Source organism: Mus musculus, chromosome 6 (genome assembly GCF_000001635.26).
Source record: "Mus musculus strain C57BL/6J chromosome 6, GRCm38.p6 C57BL/6J".
Taxonomy (NCBI): domain Eukaryota; kingdom Metazoa; phylum Chordata; class Mammalia; order Rodentia; family Muridae; genus Mus; species Mus musculus.
This window is the reverse complement of record NC_000072.6, coordinates 3,796,442-3,821,498: the sequence shown is the minus strand read 5'-3', so window position 1 is coordinate 3,821,498 and position 25,057 is coordinate 3,796,442. Positions and strand designations below refer to the sequence as shown.

The 25,057-nt window shown below is 38.7% G+C and overlaps 1 long non-coding RNA gene across 3 annotated transcripts in view; it reads right to left on the bottom strand.

Moving 5' to 3' along the window:
• Positions 1-14,073: 14,073 nt before the first annotated feature.
• Positions 14,074-25,057, bottom strand: part of Gm33576 — a 43,627-nt gene continuing 32,643 nt past the window's right edge. For all 3 annotated transcript variants that reach the window (XR_377297.1, XR_377296.1, XR_377298.2), the window contains 2 exons: positions 15,373-15,417; positions 14,074-14,494 (listed from right to left, as the gene is read on the bottom strand). This is a non-coding gene — a long non-coding RNA (predicted gene, 33576). The remainder of the gene's footprint in view (positions 14,495-15,372; positions 15,418-25,057) is intronic.

Below are 25,057 nucleotides of genomic sequence, written 5' to 3'. Positions count from 1 at the left end.
AAGTGTGGATACTTCATTTCTCAATAGAATAGGCAATAAAATTTCCATGGAAGGAGTTGCAGATACAAAGTTTGGAACTAAGACAAAATGATAGACCATGCACAGACTGCCCCACCCAGGGGTCCATCCCATAATCAGCCACCAAACACAGACACTATTGCATATGCCAGCAAGATTTTGCTGAAAGAACCCTGATATGGCTGTCTCCTGTGAGGCTATGCCAGTGCCTGGCAAATAAAGAAATGGATGCTCACAGTCATCTATGGGATGGAACACAGGGCCCCCAATAGGAGCTAGAGAAAGTACCCAAGAGCTGAAGGGGTCTGCATCCCTATAGGTGGAACAACAATATGAACTAACCAGTATCCCCTAGATCTCGTGTCTCTTGCTGCACATGTATCAGAAAATGGCATAGTCGGCCATCATTGGGAAGAGAAGCCCCTTGGTCTACCAAACTTTATATACCCCAGTACAGGGGAACGCCAGGGCCAAGAAGTGAGAGTGAGTGGGTAGGGGAGCAGGGCAGGAGGAGGGTATAGGGGACCTTTGGATAGCATTTGAAATGGAAATGAAGAAAACATCTAATAAAAAATAAATCAGGAGAACCTGACAGCTTCTGGAACAGGCGGAAGCACAGAGGCGCTGAGGCAGCACCCTGTGTGGGCCGGGGACAGCCGGCCACCTTCCGGACCAGAGGACAGGTGCCCGCCCGGCTGGGGAGGCGGCCTAAGCCACAGCAGCAGCGGTCGCCATCTTGGTCCTGGACCCGCCGAACTTAGGAAATTAGTCTGAACAGGTGAGAGTCTGTACCACCTGGGAACTGCCAAAGCAACACAGTGTCTGAGAAAGGTCCTGTTTTGGGCCTTCTTCTTCGGCCAGGAGGAGGTCCAAATACAAGATATCTGCGCACCTTCCCTGTAAGAGAGCTTGCCAGCAGAGAGTGCTCTGAGCACTGAAACTCAGAGGAGAGAATCTGTCTCCCAGGTCTGCTGATAGACGGTAACAGAATCACCAGAAGAACAATCTCTAAACAGAGTCAACTATAACTACTAACTCCAGAGATTACCAGATGGCGAAAGGTAAACGGAGGAATCTGACTAACAGGAACCAAGACCACTCACCATCACCAGAACCCAGCACACCCACTTCGCCCAGTCCAGGGAACCCCAACACACCTGAGAACCTAGACCTAGATTTAAAAGCATATCTCATGATGATGGTAGAGGACATCAAGAAGGACTTTAATAAATCACTTAAAGAAATACAGGAGAACACTGCTAAAGAGTTACAAGTCCTTAAAGAAAAACAGGAAAACACAATCAAACAGGTAGAAGTCCTTACAGAAAAAGAGGAAAAAACATACAAACAGGTGATGGAAATGAACAAAACCATACTAGACCTAAAAAGGGAAGTAGACACAATAAAGAAAACTCAAAGCGAGGCAACACTAGAGATAGAAACCCTAGGAAAGAAATCTGGAACCATAGATTTGAGCATCAGCAACAGAATACAAGAGATGGAAGAGAGAATCTCAGGTGCAGAAGATTCCATAGAGAACATCGGCACAACAATCAAAGAAAATGGAAAATGCAAAAAGATCCTAACTCAAAATATCCAGGAAATCCAGGACACAATGAGAAGACCAAACCTACGGATAATAGGAGTGGATGAGAATGAAGATTTTCAACTCAAAGGTCCAGCAAACATCTTCAACAAAATTATTGAAGAAAACTTCCCAAATCTAAAGAATGAGATGCATATGAACATACAAGAAGCCTACAGAACTCCAAATAGACTGGACCAGAAAAGAAATTCCTCCCGACACATAATAATCAGAACATCAAATGCACTAAATAAAGATAGAATACTAAAAGCAGTAAGGGAAAAAGGTCAAGTAACATATAAAGGCAAGCCTATCAGAATTACACCAGATTTTTCACCAGAGACTATGAAAGCCAGAAGAGCCTGGACAGATGTTATACAGACACTAAGAGAACACAAACTGCAGCCCAGGCTACTATACCCAGCCAAACTCTCAATTATCATAGAGGGAGAAACCAAAGTATTCCACGACAAAACCAAATTCACGCATTATCTCTCCACGAATCCAGCCCTTCAAAGGATAATAACAGAAAAAAACCAATACAAGAACGGGAACAACGCCCTAGAAAAAACAAGAAGGTAATCCCTCAACAAACCTAAAAGAAGACAGCCACAAGAACAGAATGCCACCTTTAACAACTAAAATAACAGGAAGCAACAATTACTTTTCCTTAATATCTCTTAACATCAATGGTCTCAACTCGCCAATAAAAAGACATAGACTAACAAACTGGCTACACAAACAAGACCCAACATTGTGCTGCTTACAGGAAACTCATCTCAGAGAAAAAGATAGACACTACCTCAGAATGAAAGGCTGGAAAACAATTTTCCAAGCAAATGGTATGAAGAAACAAGCAGGAGTAGCCATCCTAATATCTGATAAGATTGACTTCCAACCCAAAGTCATCAAAAAAGACAAGGAGGGACACTTCATTCTCATCAAAGGTAAAATCCTCCAAGAGGAACTCTCAATTCTGAATATCTATGCTCCAAATACAAGAGCAGCCACATTCACTAAAGAAACTTTAGTAAAGCTCAAAGCACACATTGCGCCTCACACAATAATAGTGGGAGACTTCAACACACCACTTTCACCAATGGACAGATCATGGAAACAGAAACTAAACAGGGACACACTGAAACTAACAGAAGTGATGAAACAAATGGATCTGACAGATATCTACAGAACATTTTACCCTAAAACAAAAGAATATACCTTCTTCTCAGCACCTCATGGTACCTTCTCCAAAATTGACCACATAATAGGTCACAAATCAGGCCTCAACAGATTCAAAAATATTGAAATTGCCCCATGTATCCTATCAGATCACCATGCACTAAGGCTGATCTTCAATAACAAAATAAATAACAGAAAGCCAACATTCACATGGAAACTGAACAACACTCTTCTCAATGATACCTTGGTCAAGGAAGGGATAAAGAAAGAAATTAAAGACTTTTTAGAGTTTAATGAAAATGAAGCCACAACGTACCCAAACCTTTGGGACACAATGAAAGCATTTCTAAGAGGGAAACTCATAGCTATGAGTGCCTTCAAGAAAAAACGGGAGAGAGCACATACTAGCAGCTTGACAACACATCTAAAAGCTCTAGAAAAAAAGGAAGCAAATTCACCCAAGAGGAGTAGACGGCAGGAAATAATCAAACTCAGGGGTGAAATCAACCAAGTGGAAACAAGAAGAACTATTCAAAGAATTAACCAAACGAGGAGTTGGTTCTTTGAGAAAATCAACAAGATAGATAAACCCTTAGCTAGACTCACTAAAGGGCACAGGGACAAAATCCTAATTAACAAAATCAGAAATGAAAAGGGAGACATAACAACAGATCCTGAAGAAATCCAAAACACCATCAGATCCTTCTACAAAAGGCTATACTCAACAAAACTGGAAAACCTGGACGAAATGGACAAATTTCTGGACAGATACCAGGTACCAAAGTTGAATCAGGATCAAGTTGACCTTCTAAACAGTCCCATATCCCCTAAAGAAATAGAAGCAGTTATTAATAGTCTCCCAGCCAAAAAAAGCCCAGGACCAGACGGGTTTAGTGCAGAGTTCTATCAGACCTTCAAAGAAGATCTAACTCCAGTTCTGCACAAACTTTTTCACAAGATAGAAGTAGAAGGTATTCTACCCAACTCATTTTATGAAGCCACTATTACTCTGATACCTAAACCACAGAAAGATCCAACAAAGATAGAGAACTTCAGACCAATTTCTCTTATGAACATCGATGCAAAAATCCTTAATAAAATTCTCGCTAACCGAATCCAAGAACACATTAAAGCAATCATCCATCCTGACCAAGTAGGTTTTATTCCAGGGATGCAGGGATGGTTTAATATACGAAAATCCATCAATGTAATCCATTATATAAACAAACTCAAAGACAAAAACCACATGATCATCTCGTTAGATGCAGAAAAAGCATTTGACAAGATCCAACACCCATTCATGATAAAAGTTCTGGAAAGATCAGGAATTCAAGGCCAATACCTAAACATGATAAAAGCAATCTACAGCAAACCAGTAGCCAACATCAAAGTAAATGGAGAGAAGCTGGAAGCAATCCCACTAAAATCAGGGACTAGACAAGGCTGCCCACTTTCTCCCTACCTTTTCAACATAGTACTTGAAGTATTAGCCAGAGCAATTCGACAACAAAAGGAGATCAAGGGGATACAAATTGGAAAAGAGGAAGTCAAAATATCACTTTTTGCAGATGATATGATAGTATATATAAGTGACCCTAAAAATTCCAACAGAGAACTCCTAAACCTGATAAACAGCTTCGGTGAAGTAGCTGGATATAAAATTAACTCAAACAAGTCAATGGCCTTTCTCTACACAAAGAATAAACAGGCTGAGAAAGAAATTAGGGAAACAACACCCTTCTCAATAGCCACAAATAATATAAAATATCTCGGCGTGACTCTAACGAAGGAAGTGAAAGATCTGTATGATAAAAACTTCAAGTCCCTGAAGAAAGAAATTAAAGAAGATCTCAGAAGATGGAAAGATCTCCCATGCTCATGGATTGGCAGGACCAACATTGTAAAAATGGCTATCTTGCCAAAAGCAATCTACAGATTCAATGCAATCCCCATTAAAATTCCAACTCAATTCTTCAACGAATTAGAAGGAGCAATTTGCAAATTCATCTGGAATAACAAAAAACCGAGGATAGCAAAAACTCTTCTCAAGGATAAAAGAACCTCTGGTGGAATCACCATGCCTGACCTAAAGCTTTACTACAGAGCAATTGTGATAAAAACTGCATGGTACTGGTATAGAGACAGACAAGTGGACCAATGGAATAGAATTGAAGACCCAGAAATGAACCCACACACCTATGGTCACTTGATCTTCGACAAGGGAGCCAAAACCATCCAGTGGAAGAAAGACAGCATTTTCAACAATTGGTGCTGGCACAACTGGTTGTTATCATGTAGAAGAATGCGAATCGATCCATACTTATCTCCTTGTACTAAGGTCAAATCTAAGTGGATCAAGGAACTTCACATAAAACCAGAGACACTGAAACTTATAGAGGAGAAAGTGGGGAAAAGCCTTGAAGATATGGGCACAGGGGAAAAATTCCTGAACAGAACAGCAATGGCTTGTGCTGTAAGATCGAGAATTGACAAATGGGACCTAATGAAACTCCAAAGTTTCTGCAAGGCAAAAGACACTGTCTATAAGACAAAAAGACCATCAACAGACTGGGAAAGGATCTTTACCTATCCTAAATCAGATAGGGGACTAATATCCAACATATATAAAGAACTCAAGAAGGTGGACCTCAGAAAATCAAATAACCCCCTTAAAAAATGGGGCTCAGAACTGAACAAAGAATTCTCACCTGAGGAATACCGAATGGCAGAGAAGCACCTGAAAAAATGTTCAACATCCTTAATCATCAGGGAAATGCAAATCAAAACAACCCTGAGATTCCACCTCACACCAGTGAGAATGGCTAAGATCAAAAATTCAGGTGACAGCAGATGCTGGCGAGGATGTGGAGAAAGAGGAACACTCCTCCATTGTTGGTGGGATTGCAGGCTTGTACAACCACTCTGGAAATCAGTCTGGCGGTTCCTCAGAAAATTGGACATAGTACTACCGGAGGATCCAGCAATACCTCTCCTGGGCATATATCCAGAAGAAGCCCCAACTGGTAAGAAGGACACATGCTCCACTATGTTCATAGCAGCCTTATTTATAATAGCCAGAAACTGGAAAGAACCCAGATGCCCCTCAACAGAGGAATGGATACAGAAAATGTGGTACATCTACACAATGGAGTACTACTCAGCTATTAAAAAGAATGAATTTATGAAATTCCTAGCCAAATGGATGGACCTGGAGAGCATCATCCTGAGTGAGGTAACACAATCACAAAGGAACTCACACAATATGTACTCACTGATAAGTGGATACTAGCCCAAAACCTAGGATACCCACGATATAAGATACAATTTCCTAAACACATGAAACTCAAGAAAAATGAAGACTGAAGTGTGGACACTATGCCCCTCCTTAGAAGTGGGAACAAAACACCCATGGAAGGAGTTACAGAAACAAAGTTTGGAGCTGAGATGAAAGGATGGACCATGTAGAGACTGCCATATCCAGGGATCCACCCCATAATCAGCATCCAAACGCTGACACCATTGCATATACTAGCAAGATTTTATCGAAAGGACCCAGATGTAGCTGTCTCTTGTGAGACTATGCCGGGGCCTAGCAAACACAGAAGTGGATGCTCACAGTCAGCTAATGGATGGATCACAGGGCTCCCAATGGAGGAGCTAGAGAAAGTACCCAAGGAGCTAAAGGGATCTTCAACCCTATAGGTGGAACAACATTATGAACTAACCAGTACCCCTGAGCTCTTGACTCTAGCTGCATATGTATCAAAAGATGGCCTAGTCGGCCATCACTGGAAAGAGAGGCCCATTGGACACGCAGACTTTGTGTGCCCCGGTACAGGGGAACGCCAGGGCCAAAGGGGGGGAGTGGGTGGGTAGGGGAGTGGGGGTGGGTGGGTAAGGGGGACTTTTGGTATAGCATTGGAAATGTAAATGAGCTAAATACCTAATAAAAAATGGAAAAAAAAAAAAATAAAAAACACTAATAAGACTTGGGAGCTGTTTCAAAGGGAGTAGACACACACCATGCCTAGTAATATGATTTTACTATCCATTAAAAAAATCCTTTTATTTGAATTTCACAAAAAACCAGACAGCTATATTTTCATTGTATTTTTCACGGAGCTAGAATGCTCACAGACCAACATTGATAATTTGGCGTCCTTCCCCTTTGCATCTAAACCCCCCAGTGTTCAGTGTTTACATACGTGTATGGGTGTGCACATGGTGTGTGCACACACGTGTGTGGGTATGGTGACCAGAGGAGTATGACAGGTGTCCTGCTCGGTCACTTTCTACCTTATCCTCTTAAGACGGTGTCTCTCACTAAACCCAGCACTAGGTTGGTGGCCAACAAACCCCAGAGGTTCTCCTGTCTCTGCCCCACCCCACCCCCCAAAAAAAAAAAATAAATCAATAAAGAAAAAAATTAAAAATTAAAAACTCAAAAGAAGAGTTTCATATTTTGTATTTTTTAATCTATGCACTAAATATATAATATGATAGGTAAATTAGGAGAGAAGAAAGGTCCTCAGCAACTATTTTAATTGTTTAGTAACCCCTTATCTAGTAAAGATGATAAAAACATTAATTAAGATACATTATCAAGCCAGGCAGTGGTGGTGCACGCCTTTAATCCCAGCACTTAGAAGGCAGAGGCAGGTTAACTTCTGAGTTTGAGGCCAGACTGGTTTCCAGAGTGAGTTCCAGGACAGCCAGGGCTACACAGAGAAACTCTGTCTCAAAAAAAAAAAACAGTAGATATATAAATAGATAGACAGATAGACAGATAGACAGATAGACAGACAGACAGACAGACAGACAGACAGACAGACAGATAGATGAAATCAAAAGCAATTTATTGTCAAAGGCACACACAATGCGCTGTGAAACACAGAATGGGTATGAAATCCTAAGCTATTTTTCTTTATTGCAATTTTACAAGGACCTGTGCCAACCCTGACATCTGGATTAATTTTCAGTAGCAACTTACACTCAACTGAAAGAAACAGAAGTGGATAAAGTAAGGTAAGTTGTTCCCAAAGCTGCCAAAAGTTAATAATTCCAAATATTCCTATTTAAGAGAAGTTATTCTCTAGTTATATGGAAATTTTCAGAATGACAGAAGAAAATCATGAGCCATTTAAATTTTAATTTAATTATTTTTAACTCTGGCTAGTCAATTAAGGTACTGGCTTTCCCATCAAGCAACTATCTGTTGCTTTTAGAAGCTGTTTTTAAATGTTCTGTTATTTTTGATACTCTAATATAATTACATAATGCCTCCCTTTCCTTTCCTCCTTGAAGATGCTTCCAGGAGGACCTTGTTCTTTCTAAATTCTGTGATCTCTCTTTCATTAATCATTGTTAGTGAGTGATGTTGTTATTGAGTTACAAACCAAATGATGACATAGATAGTCCAAGACATATACTTGAAAGACACTGGTCAAGGTAGTCCACAGCCCAAGAAAGAAATAACAAGTTGACTATCTGGGTACTGAGAGAGAATGAGAAAATATGTTAGACATTAAACTGGGACTGACAACCACTGTGTTTAACAGTCAGAAGGTCTCTGTAGGGCCCTGCTATAGAGTGTTAGTAATTAGTAAAATTATAAAATCAGTAAGGGAGTTAGTGACATTATTGCTTTGCCCTTCTCCTTGTGAAGAGGAAAAAAACTCAAAAAAAAAAAAAAAACCCTCAATAAATAAATAAATAAATAAATAAACCCAAGTTTGCTAAGGGCTATCAAGCAATATATGCAGAAATCTGACCCAGGTTTTTTAGTTGTTTAGCTCAATTACTCAAGCCAATCCTTTCCAAAGAGTACCTCACAGATTACAAACTTTGCATATTGAATTTCTAACACATATTTGGTATATAAAATTGTATATATGATTTATGGAACAAGTTAAAATCCAGTTTTGACATTAACTGTTAAGAAAAGAAAAGTGAATATAAAAAATATTAGACCATTTTTTTATGGTAATCTCTGTACAGATAGTGATGGTTTGAAATTTGAAAATACATATTGACACATTTTCCTTTTCAAGACTGGGAACCAAAATAAACCATAATCTAATCAAAACATGTTTCCCCCAAGAAGTATTTGTGTGTGTGGCTCATTTATCACTCTAGATCAGGATAATTATGTGGGAGACCACTGGCGAAGACAGGCTGCTGTTTCATCCTTAGCCCTATAATTATTACTTGGCTTAATTTCCTGAAGTTTTAGATGAGGAGCTAATTTCCTTTATTTTTTCTGAATATTAATGAGATTGTCATTTGCTTATGTTTAATTATTATTAAAAGTAATAGCTGCTTGAGCATGACTATATAATCTAGCTTTGATCAAATCACCCATCATCATTAGTAAGATAAAATTTTAAATAGGATATATTTATCCACAATTTTGTATGGTTCAAACAAGGAAACTAGTCTTACTTTTTGTACCTTTAAAGTACTCATATTGTTGTGTAAAATGGACCTATCCTGTTTTGCCACCAATGGACTTATAGTTCATGGAATAATTCTCAAGAGGCATTGGCTTTAAATATAAAATTAAACCAACAAGAGATGAGGGGAAGTGTCAGAAGCTTTACACTGGAAACTTTATATGATTCCTTAGGTGTGGGAAATAGAGAAATATGTGATGTATAAGCAGAAAATCTATTATGATTTAGTGTTAGATTTACAAAAGAGAAATATAGTGGTCCTCAGTCATGAGCACTGAAAGAATTTACTCATGAGATCAGAATAGAAAAGGGGAAGTTTATTGAGTCCACAGTAAGGGTGCAGCAGACAGAGTAGCAGTAGAAGAACTGCATACCATCAGTGGGTTATGGCTCGATTTATAAGGAAAAAAATTCTTGGTCAGGGTTCTACTATAAAATGAAAGACTGTATCATGGCACTCCTGAAATACCGATGTTTGACTGGTCAGGATGAGAGCTTAGGATATTTGACATGATAGCATGCCTAATTTTAATTGATTGTTTCAGATGGTAGGATGAGACCATCCAGAAATCATTACCATGCATAGAACCTCAGACTTCTTTATTCCCCCATATTCTCCATAACAAAGGACAAGTAAGGCCAAATCTTAAAAATTAAGGCAAATGTCTCTTCTTCTAGAAGTTCTTAAGGCTCAAAGAGGCAATATCCTTGTCCCTATCTGTTATCCTGCCATGGGACAGCATCAAACAATGAAGAAAGAGATGTTGATTAAGAATGACTGCATATGAGCCAGGCATTGGTGGCAGATGCCTTTAATCCCAGCACTCAGGAGGCAGAGGCAGGTGGATTTCTGAGTTCGAGGCCAGCCTGGTCTACAGAGTGAGTTCCAGGGCAGCCAGGACTACACAGAAAAACCATGTCTTGAAAACACAACAACAACAAAAACAAAACAAAACAAAACAAAAAAAGAATGACTGCATAAGAAGATCACATGCCCCAGTACAGGGGAATGCCAGGGCTAGGAAGCAGGAGTGGGTGGGTTGGGGAGCAGGGGCGGGGGGAGGGTATAGGGAGCTTTGGGAATAGCATTTGAAATGTAAATGAAGAAAATATCTAATAAAAAATATATTTAAAAAAAGAATGACGGCATAGAAACACCTGAAAGCCAGTTCTATAGACCTATGGGTCATGAATTGTTTCATAGTACTGTCTGGAATCCATACTGAAGCATCATTTAGACCTGGAAATGTTGGGTCCTGAAAGTCCTGGTAGGAGGTTTTCAGGAGTTACAGTTCCAAAGACAGCAGATTTGTTGAAGTGTTTTTCTCCTTATTCTCTATTCTCCTCTGTCTCTCTCTGTCTCTGTCTCTCTCTGTCTCTGTCTCTCTCTGTCTCTCTGTCTCTGTCTCTCTCTCTGTCTCTCTCTCTCTCTCTCTCTCTCCATCCATCCTCCCTCTCTCATTTTCTCTCTTTCATTTTCAATCTTCCTCCTTCCTTTCCTCCTATCTCTGTCTCCGAATCTATTTTTATCTCCCTCAAATTCTACCAGACTGTGTGGATTCAGTCTTTTTTTACTATGTCCCAAACTGTTTCTAACTTGTTTGCATAGATACCAAGTATCTGCTCTCTAGAAACAGACATCAGTTAGTCATCATGACACTAATAAATCAACTTGGTCCAGTAGGACCTAACAGCATTTGAGATGTAGTCACAACCAACTGCTGGGGATAATGAGCAAGAATGCAAGGACAGAACCAGCTATCCCTGTACCACACTTTCATTAACAATCTGACAAATAAAAGAACTAATTTGAATCACTTTGGGCTAGCTAAGTAAAATATAGAAGTTAGAACTGATTGATTGACAGGAACAACTTAGATGTCTGGTGTAATATAAACTGCAGTGTCTATTTATTTGACAAGACATTATGTCATAGAAAATGAAAAGACCTTCATAGTTGGGCAGGTGTTAAATGTGATCAGAAAACTTGACCACAGAGCCTTTGGACTTTCTTGGAGTTTCAAAAGTAATTGAAAGAAAAAATAAGAAACTAGTATTGCCCTGATGAGGGACTGCATAGGCTATCCCTGTGGCCCAACTGATGGAGGTTTCTGTTTTCAATTAAGGATAAGATTGAATAATATCTAAATGTTCTCCGCATTATAGATACTCAGTAGCATGTTTTGTGAGCATTTGTTTAGGGAATTGGCATTTTTTAAGTCTTACTATAGTGGTGGGACAAGGTGAATTTCACTAGAGGTGACATTTTTACTTCAGTAGTCTGTTATCTTGGGGTGAGTAGGACAGAATACATTTAGGCTGTCCTAGACTTGTTAACTTGTGTATTCATGGAGACAGCATTTTAGAGTCAGAGTGTATTACAGAGTGTTAGACAGACTACTTATCTAGAAGAGAAAACATTTCTGTGTTCTCTGCCTTAATATACACATTGGATCTTGAAGGTCAAGATTAACATGGATAACAACTGGGTTACAAAGGGAGATGTGGTTGGGAGCTGTTCTTGGACAGTCATATTTTAAAAGTTATTGTTATTTCGAAGGGATTACTAGGGCTATTTCATTTTATCAGCATTAAAGAATCTCTTTTTAGCGAGGGTATGAGTTGGTGTTGTCATATCCATTTAAAAGGTGTAGCTACATGTTACTATTCCTGTCACTTGGGAAGAAGTGACAGACAACACCAATAGCCACTTGCTTAAGAAAAGTTTTAGATTTTTAGGAATTTATAAGATAACTTTTTTCAATAGTAGTAGTAGTAGTAGTATTTAATCTTTTTTTACAGTACAGTCATTATCCTCCTCTCAGTCTGCCCTCTGACATTTCCTCATCCCATTCTTCCTTCCCATCTCCAAAAGGATGTCCCCAAACCCCACCCTACCAGTCCTCCCCACTCCCTGGGGCCTTAAGTCTTTTGAGGGATAGGTATGTCTTCTCTCACTGAAGCCAGACCAGGTGGTCCTCTGCTATATGTGTCAGGGACCTTAGATTCTTATAAAATTATACTAATTTATAATTTTAAGGAATTTATACTTCTTGAGTAACAAGAAGTCAGAGAAGTATGGGTGTTGTGAGGTTTGGTGCTGCAGACCCTCTGGGCCCCTTTATCTGCATGGAATTGGTCTCTAGTCACGGGTGGGCAAAGCGTCGGATGAATTGACAGACAGATGCACACAGGAGAGGTTGTGTAGAATCTGAATGTGATTTGTCAAGTCGAGCATCAAACTTTTTATACAGAAGACAATAAGGAAGTTGGGTGACATACCGGCAAGGTACAAAGAGGTTACTGGATTCTTACATAAAACAGAGGAATGCAAACACAGAAGGTCTAACAGGAACCACCTGGGATAGAATTCATTGTTAACAACTGGGATCAACAAGGGCTCTACCTAAGATTCACTTAATCTTAGAAGCCAGGGTCAAGGGCTTCATGCCCTTGCCATAGTTCCTATTTTAGTCTATTGTATAGTCCACCTTCCCCTTAGGCCATTGTAAATACGTGTGTATGGGTGTAACTCAGCTATAGTTCTAAGTATGTATTTTGGTTTCTCCTTTGGTCTGAAACTTCCTTCTTCCTTGGTGATGGTAAATTCCTGTGTAGGGGAGTGACTTTGCTTTTATTCAAAGTGATAGTGTAGTACCAGAGGCTATTCTGAATGTCACTGAATAGCAACATTCTTCCTGAATTTCAAGCCCATGGTCTTGCTCAAGGACGTTCTAGGACTGTTGGAACACTGTCAAAGGCTTTAGCTATGTCAGAATTCAATCTTAAAAGGCACTTATAATAGGATAATACTAAAAGAGAGCACGTGGATCTATGCACTAGGCTAACTCGGGAATGGAAAATTAATGTATGGGTTAGGGAGAACACCAGACTCCAAGAGTGAGTTTCCATGAAACTCTTCTGCCTCGTGAATAGCTTCCAAGCCTCAGCCTGTCAAGCTGACTCGACCGGAGTGCGTGGCATTTCTCCCTTTCTTTTTTTATTTTTTAGCCAAAGTTCTAGGATGTCTCCCCTTGCCGTAGCTACAGACCTCAGGAGCACTCTAAAGATGAGTGGAAAACAATGTCCAAAATAATAACAAGTAGGATTATATATTGAACCCAACCTAGGGGGTTCAATGCACTTAGGTTGTTTTTTTAATCTCTAGACAATTTATCAATGTTCTAAGTGTCTAAATGACTTTTACTAATATCTGAAATTTTTGCCTTTAACTGTTCCAAGTCATGAGAAATATTAGTATCTCTCCATACTCCCTGTAAATGAGCTTTAGTCTTTTCCCAATCAATGGTTGTATTATAAGGTAAGGGGGTAACACAAATGTATTGGAAAGAAGCATGACATTTAGTAGCTAACCTGGTCTTAATATTAGCAATATCTTGCCCTATTGCCAGCACTACTTCTTTTAGGGCGTTAACCTTCTCTTCTAATTTTTTATCTATAATATGTAGATCTGACAAGGCTACAGAAATGTTTTTATGCATATCATTAACAAAATGAGCGGTATGCAGTTGCTGAACTAAGGCTGTGGTAGATAATGCAAAAGAAGTTAAAATTGCAACTAAGGCAGTAATTCTTAAAATCAGTGCTGCTACAAATATCTTAGGTCTAATAATGTATGGGTTAGAGAGAACACCAGACTCCAGGAGTGAGTTTCCGTGAAACTCTTCTGCCTCGTGAGTAGCTTCCAAGCCTCAGCCTGTCAAGCTGACTCGACCAGAGGGCGTGGCAGTTTGGAGTTAGCCCAATGAGTAAAAGAGTTGTTAGACACAATGTGGGGACATAGCACTGTTAGAAAAATGATCACACAGACAACCAAGATCCAGATCCACTTTTATTGTAAGGAGAGACATAATGGCATATTTTATGGAAGTTCCAGGAACTGCATTACTTCATCCCAAGTGAAATCCATAAGATCACCCTGGAGAAAGAGATCAAGAATGAAATCTCTAAGTTGGGAACTGGTGATCTCTTGGGTGTTAGAAGGGAAATATGCGGGGAGATTTCGAAGGATAATATCAAAAAAGTGGTGAGCATGTCGGATAGGGCTTGATGTCGCATTCATGAGTTTATGTATTAGTAACTGGTCTTCTTGAACAACAGATGTAGACTAATGCAGACTGGTTGATCTTGCACTGGTGGAGGAGAGATGGATGCAGGGAGAAAATCTCTGAGTCGTCACTCAAGGGAGTCAGAGAACTTGGTGAAAGTTGGTTCAGAAGATCTTCAGGAGCCTCTCACCCTGTGAAAGAACCTTGAGACATTACTCAGTCCCATCTGTTATGGAGATTTCTATCTTAATGAGGAGGGATCTGATTGAAGATTGTCCAAGGTCTCTCCTTGACCTTGTTTCTGCAATAGTCTTATTTCTTTGCTATCATCCTCAATTTACAGCACAGTGTCATCTCTACCTTTTCTAGCTCATTGGGTGGACCTTTGTTATTGTCATAAAATGGCCTTGATGAAGTATTTAAAGGGTCATCCTATGGAAGGCAGAAGATCAGTGACCCTAAGTTCTAACAGGACAACCTCCAGAGAAAGAGGACCAAGATATCTGCAACTCAATGAGGTGTAGCTTTCTTTTTCTTTTTTCTTCTATTTTTTTACCCTCCATATTTTATCTGACCCCCATCCATCCTCCAACTGTTCCACATCCCATACCTCCTCCCCACCCACCCCCCATCTCCATGTTGATGTCTACCCACACTCCACCTGACCTCTAAATTCCCTGGGGCCTAAAGTTTCTAGAAGGTTAGGTGCATCATCTCTGAATGAACACAGACCCAGAAGTCCTCTACTGTAGGTGTGTTGTGGGCCTCATATCAACTAGTGTATGCTGTCTGTTTGGTGGTTCAGAGTTTGAGAGATCTTAGGGGTCCAAATTAATTGAGAGTGCTGGTCTTCCTACAGGATCACCCTTCTCCTCAGCTTCTTTCAGTGTTCCCTAATTCAACAACACAGTCAGCTTTCTAACAGGGGTGTCCTACCTTATTGAAAGAACTCCTGAGGAGATAGATAGCTGCAAAGAACTTGTGATACAAGACTAATTGGATCTACAACCAACAGTTAAAGAGAAAAAGAACCAAAAAACCTAGATAGGTTTGCCCAGAATAAACTCACCAATGTGTATCCTCAGATGAATAAATTCAGTCTCAAGGAGCTGTCCTGAAAAGAAAAGTAAATAGAGAATGTAGAAAAAGATCTACTGTAACATGTAAATTCACCCACGAAAACTGACCACTGTCTGCTGTGTGACATTTTGGGAGCTGTAATGGAATGAGAACAAAAATATTCCTATGTCCCTTGTGTGCTTAGTAGTTAGGCCACTGTGACCCAAACATTCATATCCCACCAAAGAGCTGTCTTATCTTGGTTAGGAATTACCAATATCCAGGGAAGCATAGCACTCCTACAAAAAGGTCTGTAATTGAAGGTCTTCCTTAATCTTTTGAGCCAGCTCACAGTCCCAAGAAATAAACTGAAAAAATGAAATGACATTATCCAGATGAGCCCAGTTATCAGTTATTTATAGTAGTACACCAAAAAGCTCAAGATACATAATTGTTTAAAGTACTTATAAAATATACATGGTCAGAAGATAGATTGTAAAATAAATCTTTCAAATATTTTTAAAAGTGGAAATTTTTATACTCCCTAGGGGAAAAAGTTAACCTGCAAATGATCAAAATAAACATCTAGGAAATTCCCCACATATTTAGTTTTCTTATGAAGTAACACGGACCAAGCAAGAAATCACACACAAAAATTACAAAACATTGTGAAGCAACAAAAAAGTCTAATACATCAATATTTTGGAGTGAAATTAAAGCAAAACATTGAATCTTGTTTTGAATGAAGTTAAAAATGGATAGTCAGTCACATATAAACAGAATATTTTAAATTAATGGTCTTATCTTCTTCTTTAGAAACTAGAGAGGTTAACAAATTATACTCAGAGCAAGAGGAGAGAAGGTAATAGTAAATATAAAAACAGAAATCAATGATTAAATAATAGAAGACTGAAACATAGCTCAGTCCTCAGAGTGCATGCCCAGCCTGTTTGAGGTCCTGGGTTGATCCCCAGTAGTGCATGAGCCTGGGACAAAGTTGCACAAGTGTAATTCCAGTACTTAAAAGTTGAATGCAGATGTTCCTCAAGGCTATTTTTGGCTACATAGCAAATTACAGGCCAACTTGAACTTGCTCTCAACAGATCAAAACAAGACAAATAAAAAGAAAATTTCAGTCTATATATATTATTTCCATACATCATACTGAGCCTATCCTTGATTGGCTGCTCCCACTTGGATGGTGATTCCACTCTGCTATCACTACAAATAAAGGTTTAATGAGTTGCAAGGACTGTCTAGTCAAACTTGTGACCACCCTGTCAGCTGCTTTCTAGAACTGGTTAGCCTGGTTGCTTTGTATCTTTCATATTGCTGATTGCAGGAAGGGCAGCAGCTCACCACTCAGACTCTGGATTTGGACTTTTTGGCTAATGAGCTTTAGATGAGCTTCTGGACTTGGGCCAGTGTTATAATAGGGTGAAAGTCTTGGAGCCCTTGGATGTGGGAGAGAAGGTGTTATGCTTTGGCAAGGACTTTAAGGGTCAGATGGCATCCAGTGGCAGGCTGAACTGTAAGCTTGACTTAAGAATCTTAACCACCCTGGGATGTGCTCTGCATGGCATAATTCCTGAATCTTAAATATGACCGATTTTACCCTAGTGGCTAGGATAGGTTACAGAGTTATCCTTAAAGCTTGCCATAGCTAGGTGAATCAGATCAAACCACAAGTACATGTAAAAGTGGAGACTTTCTCCTGCTGAGTAAGAAGCAGTCAAGCTTTCCAAAACAGTTTGGTAAAGCACAGCAAGCCTGGTGGTCCTGGGGATTGTGGGGAAAGTAATGAACCTGGCCTCTAATTGCTGAAAGCAGCCCCACACTGACAGTCAGCAAGGAAATGCGGAACTCAACATTACAAACATAAGACAATAAATTCTGCCAACAACCTGAATGAATTCTGAGACTCATTTTCTCTTGTATCTCTAGTCAAAAATGCAGTCCAGCTGAAACTCGACTTTCAGCCCTTGAAACCCAGATAATTCAGACTTGCCACAATAAATTTAGGTCCCACAGAAGTATGAAATAGTTATTGATTGGCTAAATTTGTGGAATTTTGAATATTCCTATAGAAAACAAGTATAAATCCCTAAAATCTTAACAAATCAACTTTTAAAAAGTAAAAAAAATAATACATGGCCAACAAATAACAGAATATTACACCAAGTTCAAGTGAGATTTGGCTTGCATATGCTAAGTTTTCATTTTAAAAAGTAAAACCAATTTTTTTTTTATGTTAACAGACTAAAGAAAGTCTCAGAACTGAGAAGGAGAAGAGAACACAAAGTCCCACCCTTTACCGAGAAGCTGTTTGCAATTGGTAGCTGCAGGAAAAAGGAAAGTGTCCCTGGTGTGTCAGCCACATGCCAGTGCAGGCCTGGCACCCAGGAGAAGCTGCCCAACACAGATGGACACGATATGTTTTGTGGGTGCTTTTTGCTTTTGTTTGGTGTCTATTTATCTTGGTGGTTCTGTTTGTTTGTTTTGTTTTTGAGAAAGAGAGAGGGCGGAGAGGGAGAGGGAGAGAGAGGGAGAGAGAGGGGGAGAGAGAGAGAGAGAGAGAGAGAGAGAGAGAGAGAGAGAGAGGGTGTTGGATGGGTATGGAGATTAGGGGGATATAGGAGGGGTTGGGGAGGGATGCGATCAAAATAGCTAAATAAAGAAGAAAAGCTATCAAATCATATCAGAATTTTTAAAAATGATAAAATTTAACATTCACTCATGATCCCGTTACAAATCTGTGGCAGACCAAATAGCAAAAAAGCAAGGGAAGGCCAGGGCATATTGTGATAAAGAAAATGTACAAACTCTTAGGCCAATGTCATGCTGAATAACAAGTACTGGATGTTAGCCCCCTAAAGTTGAGAGCTAGACAAGACTCAGCTCTGACAAACTATACTTACGAGAATAAAATATACTAAAGGAATATAGATAGCAAGCAGAAGAATATTCTGATTTGTAGCTATAGACACCATTATTGTAAATATAGTAATCCATAAAGAATCGAATTAAAAGGAAATTGGAACTAAAAATAGACTTTAATACAGTTGTAGGATATAAGTGAACATGCAGAAATTGTGTTTTGATGCACAGCAGTGAACTGGAAAATAGACTTCAGTAAATAACTCCATATAAAGTAATAAAGAATATTATAAATATTTTCAGATAATATTCTTATAGAAATAGTTCCTAAATTATGTGTGAGAATTCTATGCTTAAAACCTTTATGCAGAAATGGTATAAGAAATCCTTTACTTTGTATAATTAGTGTATGCTAATAAAACAATTTGGTAAAAACAGTAAGTATGAGGTGATTTGTTTACAAAATGCAACAGCAACATATGGAATAAAACATAGAAATTTGCATGGAAATATATACCCTAAATTTTAGAGAATGAATTAAAATAAATAGTGGTGAGAATTCAATTAAGTATAAAAAGGGTTTTTTTGTGTGCAGGGGGTTTCTTTCTAAAACCAAATTAGTGTGAAAAATTATAATTTGCAAAACTTAGAGCAGAGTAAATGAAGATGACAGGGTTGCAGGTACATAGGGAGTGAGGGAGGGAGGAAGAGAAGGAGGGAGGGAGATTGGTAGGTAGGTAGGTAGATGGGCATGTAAATGGATAGGTAGAATAGATGGATGCATGGATGGATGGATGGATGGATGGATGGATGGATGGATGGATGGATGGATGGATGGATGGACATGTGGTTGAGTTGGCTGTTGGATGAGTGGGTGGGTTGCTTGTTGGATGAGTAGGTTGTTGGGTGTGTGGGTTGTTAGTTGGGTGAATAGATAGACAGATAGATAGACAGACAGACAGACAGACAGACAGACAGACAGACAGACAGACAGACAGATAGGTAGAGTGGGGTCAGAGTTCTCATAATAAGAGCTTAAAACATAAGTATGTAGTTTCTAAACTCTTCCTAATTGTTTTTCTTTTAATTAGCTATCTAAAATCATCTGTTAAGTATCGAATACTTAAGCTTCCTCCTGTGTCATTGACAGAGAAAAACCTATTACTATGCTGTCAATGTTCTGTCAGAGGTACTTACGCTGATCATAATTTTATGAAGAATAGATTTTTAAGGTTGAATCCACATCTAAGAATTGATCAAACTAAGAAATAGTTGAACCTGTCATGCCAACTCCCTTCAAGATCAATACTGATCAGTACATTATTGCCATATATAGACTGTGAAAGTAGAAGAAATTATTGGTTTAACCCAATTCCACAGGCATCCCAGAAACAGTTTACAGAACTTTGATAGCCTTGCAAGATACCTGAAGCATCAAATTCATTTACGGTGGGCCCCTACCTTCAACTTTCTATTAGTTATTAAGTCTTCACTTTACTTCCTACAAAGAGTTTTCTTTTCTTTTCTTTTCTTTTCTTTTCTTTTCTTTTCTTTTCTTTTCTTTTCTTTTCTTTCCTTTCCTTTCCTTTCCTTTCCTTCCCTTCCCTTCCCTTTCCTTCTCTTTTCTTTTCTTTTCTTTTCTTTTTTTTTATGATGGAGTAGGAAGTTTATTATACATAAGAGAGAGAACATAATCAAAGCCAGGAAGCACAGTACAAAGTGAACATGACTCCAAACCACATAGAGAGAGGAAGGAGAGAAGCAAGATCCAGACAAAGAGATCAAGATGACTAGAAAGGCTCCTTGGTCGTGCAAACTTTATATGCCCCAATACAGGGGAACGCCAGGGCCAAGAAGTGGGAGTGGGTGGGTGGGTGAGCAGGGCAGAGGTAGGGTATAGGGGACTTTCGGGATAGCATTTGAAATGTAAATGAAGAAAATATCTAATAAAAATTTTGAAAAAAAAGTGAGTCTACTTTTCATTCTGCTCCTTTGAGGCTCATAAATCCTGTTGTTATTTCTAAGGTTTTCGTGTATCCAGTTTCCAAAGGCAAAAGTATAGAGGTGGCAGAGCTTTACCTTTTGCATCTAGAATGCAAAAATCTGGGAAAGGAAAACAGGCGTACTCAAAAAGTCACTTCAGAAGAAACAACATTGTAATGGGGGATTTCTATGACGAAAATCATATTTGTGTCTATTATGCATCATTTGACATTCAAACGCTTTTATAATAAATAGATGCCTTTAAACAAACACTCTGTGGCAAATGTTAATTTACCTCCATATGATTACAATTAATTACTATAATTTGAATGAATCATAAGTATAACTGCTAATGGCTGCAGGAGGCACTGTATTTGTGTGGGCATTTAAAATGCAATAGGCAAAAACATGAACCTTTTTTCTAAGCCAGTCCCCACGCTGTTACATGGAACTCAAGAATACAGCAGTTAGTCATCAACAAAAAAGACTGAAATGATATACTCTATATATTTAACATTGAATTCTGAATAGCCTGTACTATTCTGCTTTTAAGAAGTTCCCCTGGGCTCATGCTGCTAGAAAGAGGAGACAGCTTCAGAAATGTGACAGCAAGATGCTCTTTCAAAATATGTTTTTCCAAATATGACAGAAAATGTAAAGTATCCTTCCAGAACTTCTAGAAGTGTCTAAGCCAGAGAACACTATTCTGAGGGAGGTGATCTGATGATACTCAAAGGGAAGACACTCAGATCACACTATTCATGTAGTGTTGCTATACAGAGAAGGACACAGCAGAGGAACTGGAAACCCAGAACCTACTGAGGAGACAATGATGCTATCTAGAAATGTTTGGGTGAAGGTGAGTAGAGTTAGAACAAACTAAATACACTGTACTCTTCCAAAACCTTTCCTAACAAAGTTCTTGATTTCATGTGAAGCACTTGACATTTGCCATTGGTGGTGGTGGCTGTAGTGATTTGTTGAGACAAGTTCCTTTTATATCGTTGATGTCCATTCCAGCCTTGAAACCAAGATTCTTCTGCTTCAGCCTCCCAACTGGTGGGATTACAGCTACATGCTGCCACTCCAAACTTTCTAAGTTATTCATTCTTATACTGATGGCAATGTTTCTCAAAGGACATTATTTTATAACCCCTTCCACTCTAGGCAATTCTTAGAAACTTTCATCTCTGTTACATTTTTCTTCAGGCTTCAGAAAATGACAGTATTATTAATGGTTAACTGGCACTGACAATGGAAAAATAGATGGAGGGGGGAAATATAGCTACAAAATGTTTTATAATGTAGCCCAGGGTAGACTGGGGGACACTTTTTAAGACAAAAAGACAAGATAGCTCCTTATAAGGAAGTGAATTTATACATGTTATAGTCAGCTCTTTTCATAGTCAGCATGGTATGCTCCTAAGTACACAGTGGATGAGTAAAGTGCAATACAAAAGGAACACAATCTTACTGATGCTCCATAGTGAGAAAATGCAATACTAGTGGCTTCTTCTCCCTTTTCTGCTTTCAAGATCTGAAAAATTCACTTTCCTATTTGACATCTAATGGTAGAATTAAAAGCAGCTAGGAATGAGTAATAGCCTACATAGGAAGGTTGACTTCTCTAGATACTGGCAGAAGGAAGCAGTGATATGGAAACTATGTAACTGGTGATCAAAGCCAGAAGATGAAAGCAGTGTAAGTAAAATGAATGTGAATCCAGCCCTCTAGTCCACCCTGTAGGCTTGTGAAGAATGTAAACTTCAAGTAGATGTCTCGAATATTCGGCAGAATATTTTTCATGTACTTAACAAAGACTATGATGATTAAAGATATTTTGATGGATTTATCTATCTTGTCATCTATGATGTAGGAATAGCTGTTCTGAACTGAAAAGTTTATCTGGAAAAAAAAGTTTCCCATTCAGTACTAAGTCAGTTTTCTTCATTGAAGTGACACTTGGTATATCAATCACACTTCAGAGTAGTCCCCATGACCAGGAGTAGTCAGATAACTCCTTGTTTGAAGTTGTTGTTTAAATGAGAGATATAAAATAAGAGAGAGAGAGAGAGAGAGAGAGAGAGAGAGAGAGAGAGAGAGAGAGAGAGAGAAAGTTGAGTGACCAGAGAATTGAGGATGATCTACAAGGAATTGGAAATGGGAACAAATATATATTCTCAAAAATTAAATATGAAATTATTTTTATAGTTTTTTGAAATCCTGGTAGGTGCTAGGATCTGTGTAATCTCCAAGTACACAAAATAAATGAAATATTTGCCCTGATAAATATAGTGTTAGGTTCTATAGCTGTAGAATTATTAAAATTCTGCACCAAGGGTTTGGTTAGCCTTCTGTTGCTATAGTTACACACTTGAGATGATCAATTTAAAGGAGAAATATTTGTATTGGGTCACACATTCAAATATTTCAACCCTCAAGGCCTGTAATGAGAAACAAGTTTGTTAATACAGAAGAGGACAATGCTACCCATTTCCTGGTGACCAGAAAGGAAAGAGGAAGGTCCAGTCCCAATATCTCCTCAAAGGTCCACTTCTGATAATGCAATTTCCTCCATCGACCCTCTGAACATCATCTCCTAACAGTTCCACAACCTCACAGAAGAGCTCTATGCTCGTGACAATGCTTTTATCATACAGGCCTTTCAGAGACACTTATCCATCCACAAACGGCACAAGAAGGAAAAGACAAGTGAGCAGAAAGATCCTAAGCCCAGGGCAACGTTGCAGAACAACACAAAAACGAAGCTGGCGGGTCTTGTTATTTTAGAAAATAAGAAACCTAGAAGAAGGCTTTAAATTAAGGATTCAAACACTATAAAATAAAATAAGAAATTTTAATAATGTGTGTTTAAATTCACAGAGCAAATCAGAAACTCAGCTACTAGACAGAAAAAAATAAAGGGCAGCCAAAGGGGACAACAAAATCAACTTCTCCATCAGTGTTCTATGCATAAATTGACACGCATGGGGGGAAGGGTGAAGCGGTGGGTAACAAAGTATAAGGTATAAAGCAATAGTAGAATGACCACACTACAAAGTGATTAACTAGTCCTTGGGGAGATTTCTCTCTAATCTAATCTCATCTAGGATATTAACAATCTTTAAATCAAACCTAATGATCACAGGGCATCTTTGCTCAACATCCATACCAAGTTGCTCTCTCCCTAGGACATCATCTCTTGTATTTCAATGAATTAAGACAAACAGTCAAGAAATACACATATTCGTGCCCCTGGCTGGTTCACCAGGTCAAGCCCAGGGCAGCTGCCCTCAGGCAGGATATTTTAGTATTCCAGTTCCTATCATATTTGTATTTGGTGTGTTTGCTTTACTGAAATTTTTACCTCCAAACATTTAAATAATAGATATCACACTCAGGCAGCTCTGGTTGCTCCTGATGCCCTGTCATATGTCACCAAGGAAACAGCCTCGATTTGAAAACCCAATTTTTAAGCAAAAGAATTGCATGTTTTATTTTCCAGAAGTATTGGTTCTATAAGTAAACTTGGACAACCCAATTCCTGATGCCTTCTTCTTCTGTTCTTTCAGTACATGCTATGACTACTCTGAATATTCTCTGGAAGGCCACATCATAAGGGTTGAAATGGACCCTAACACCCACTGTTAAAGCAAACTCCTTATCAAGAACCATATGAGTCTACCATGCAATAAGCAAAGTCTTTTCTATTAGAGATTTTGAAATTTCAACCTCACTCTCTATTTTAAAAGAAAAATTCTCTCAGCATCCTGACTGACAAATTACTCCACTGAGACAAATGTTTTCATAAAAAATATTAAATATATCTTGGCCAATTGTGAAATCAGAGAATTGTTTGTCAGATTGTGGAAGTAAAATAATAGAAAAAAGCACCTACCTTCAGCCTCTAGCATGCCATAATATATGAATTTATTCTGTGTTTATAGTGAATATGTATTAAAGCCAGAAAATGAGAACAATTTTGACAAATGATAGCCTTGTTGTGCTAAACAGTCAATAGAATGTTATGTCAAAGTGGTTGTAACTCTTGCAGCAGAATCTGTCCTTACTTCCTTGACTTCTTCAAGGTAGGAGGCTAATAGATGATAAATCACAAATATTCTTAGCAATGAATGTTTTGAGATATTGTGACAATATGGTTGTAGCCATAGTATTACTGAGTAATCAATGCTACTTTTGAAATTTGTGATCTCTGAGTAAAGGTTTCTGGAATTGGTAGGATGGATATTTTTTCATGGTGTAGTCATAGAAACAGAAGGCCTACTTGTGGGAGATTCTAAGACAGCTCCATGAGGTGGATGAACATCTGTTCATTCCCAATATTTCCTTTTTATTTGCTTTTAAAAATAAAGGCCAGCTCTCATGATTCTCAAGAAACAAAGGTGAAAATTCTAATATCCTTTAATAGTCAACATTTAGGTAGAGAATTTCTCCAACTAAGATATTTTCTTAAATAATGAACTTATTATTTGAAATTTTCATATTATATATAGATCATATACATTCCCTCCATCAACTCCTCTCAAATTAATTTTGTATGAGGCCTGCTCTAGAGTGCAGTTGATATACCAGATGTGATTCTATTGAGGAAAACTGGCTCTCCCTCTTCCAGCAACAATCAAATACCAATAACTTCTTCAGCTAGGGCAGCCTGTCTTCCCCACTTTATGCTGGGATTTTGACTGACGTGAGCTTGTGTTGGCCTTGTGCATGTTGTCATAACCAGTCCGTATTTGCATCTACTTTGTACCTGTAAACATCATTGCCTTGAAATCACAAGCCACTTCTGTTTCTTATATTCTTTCTGCTCTATC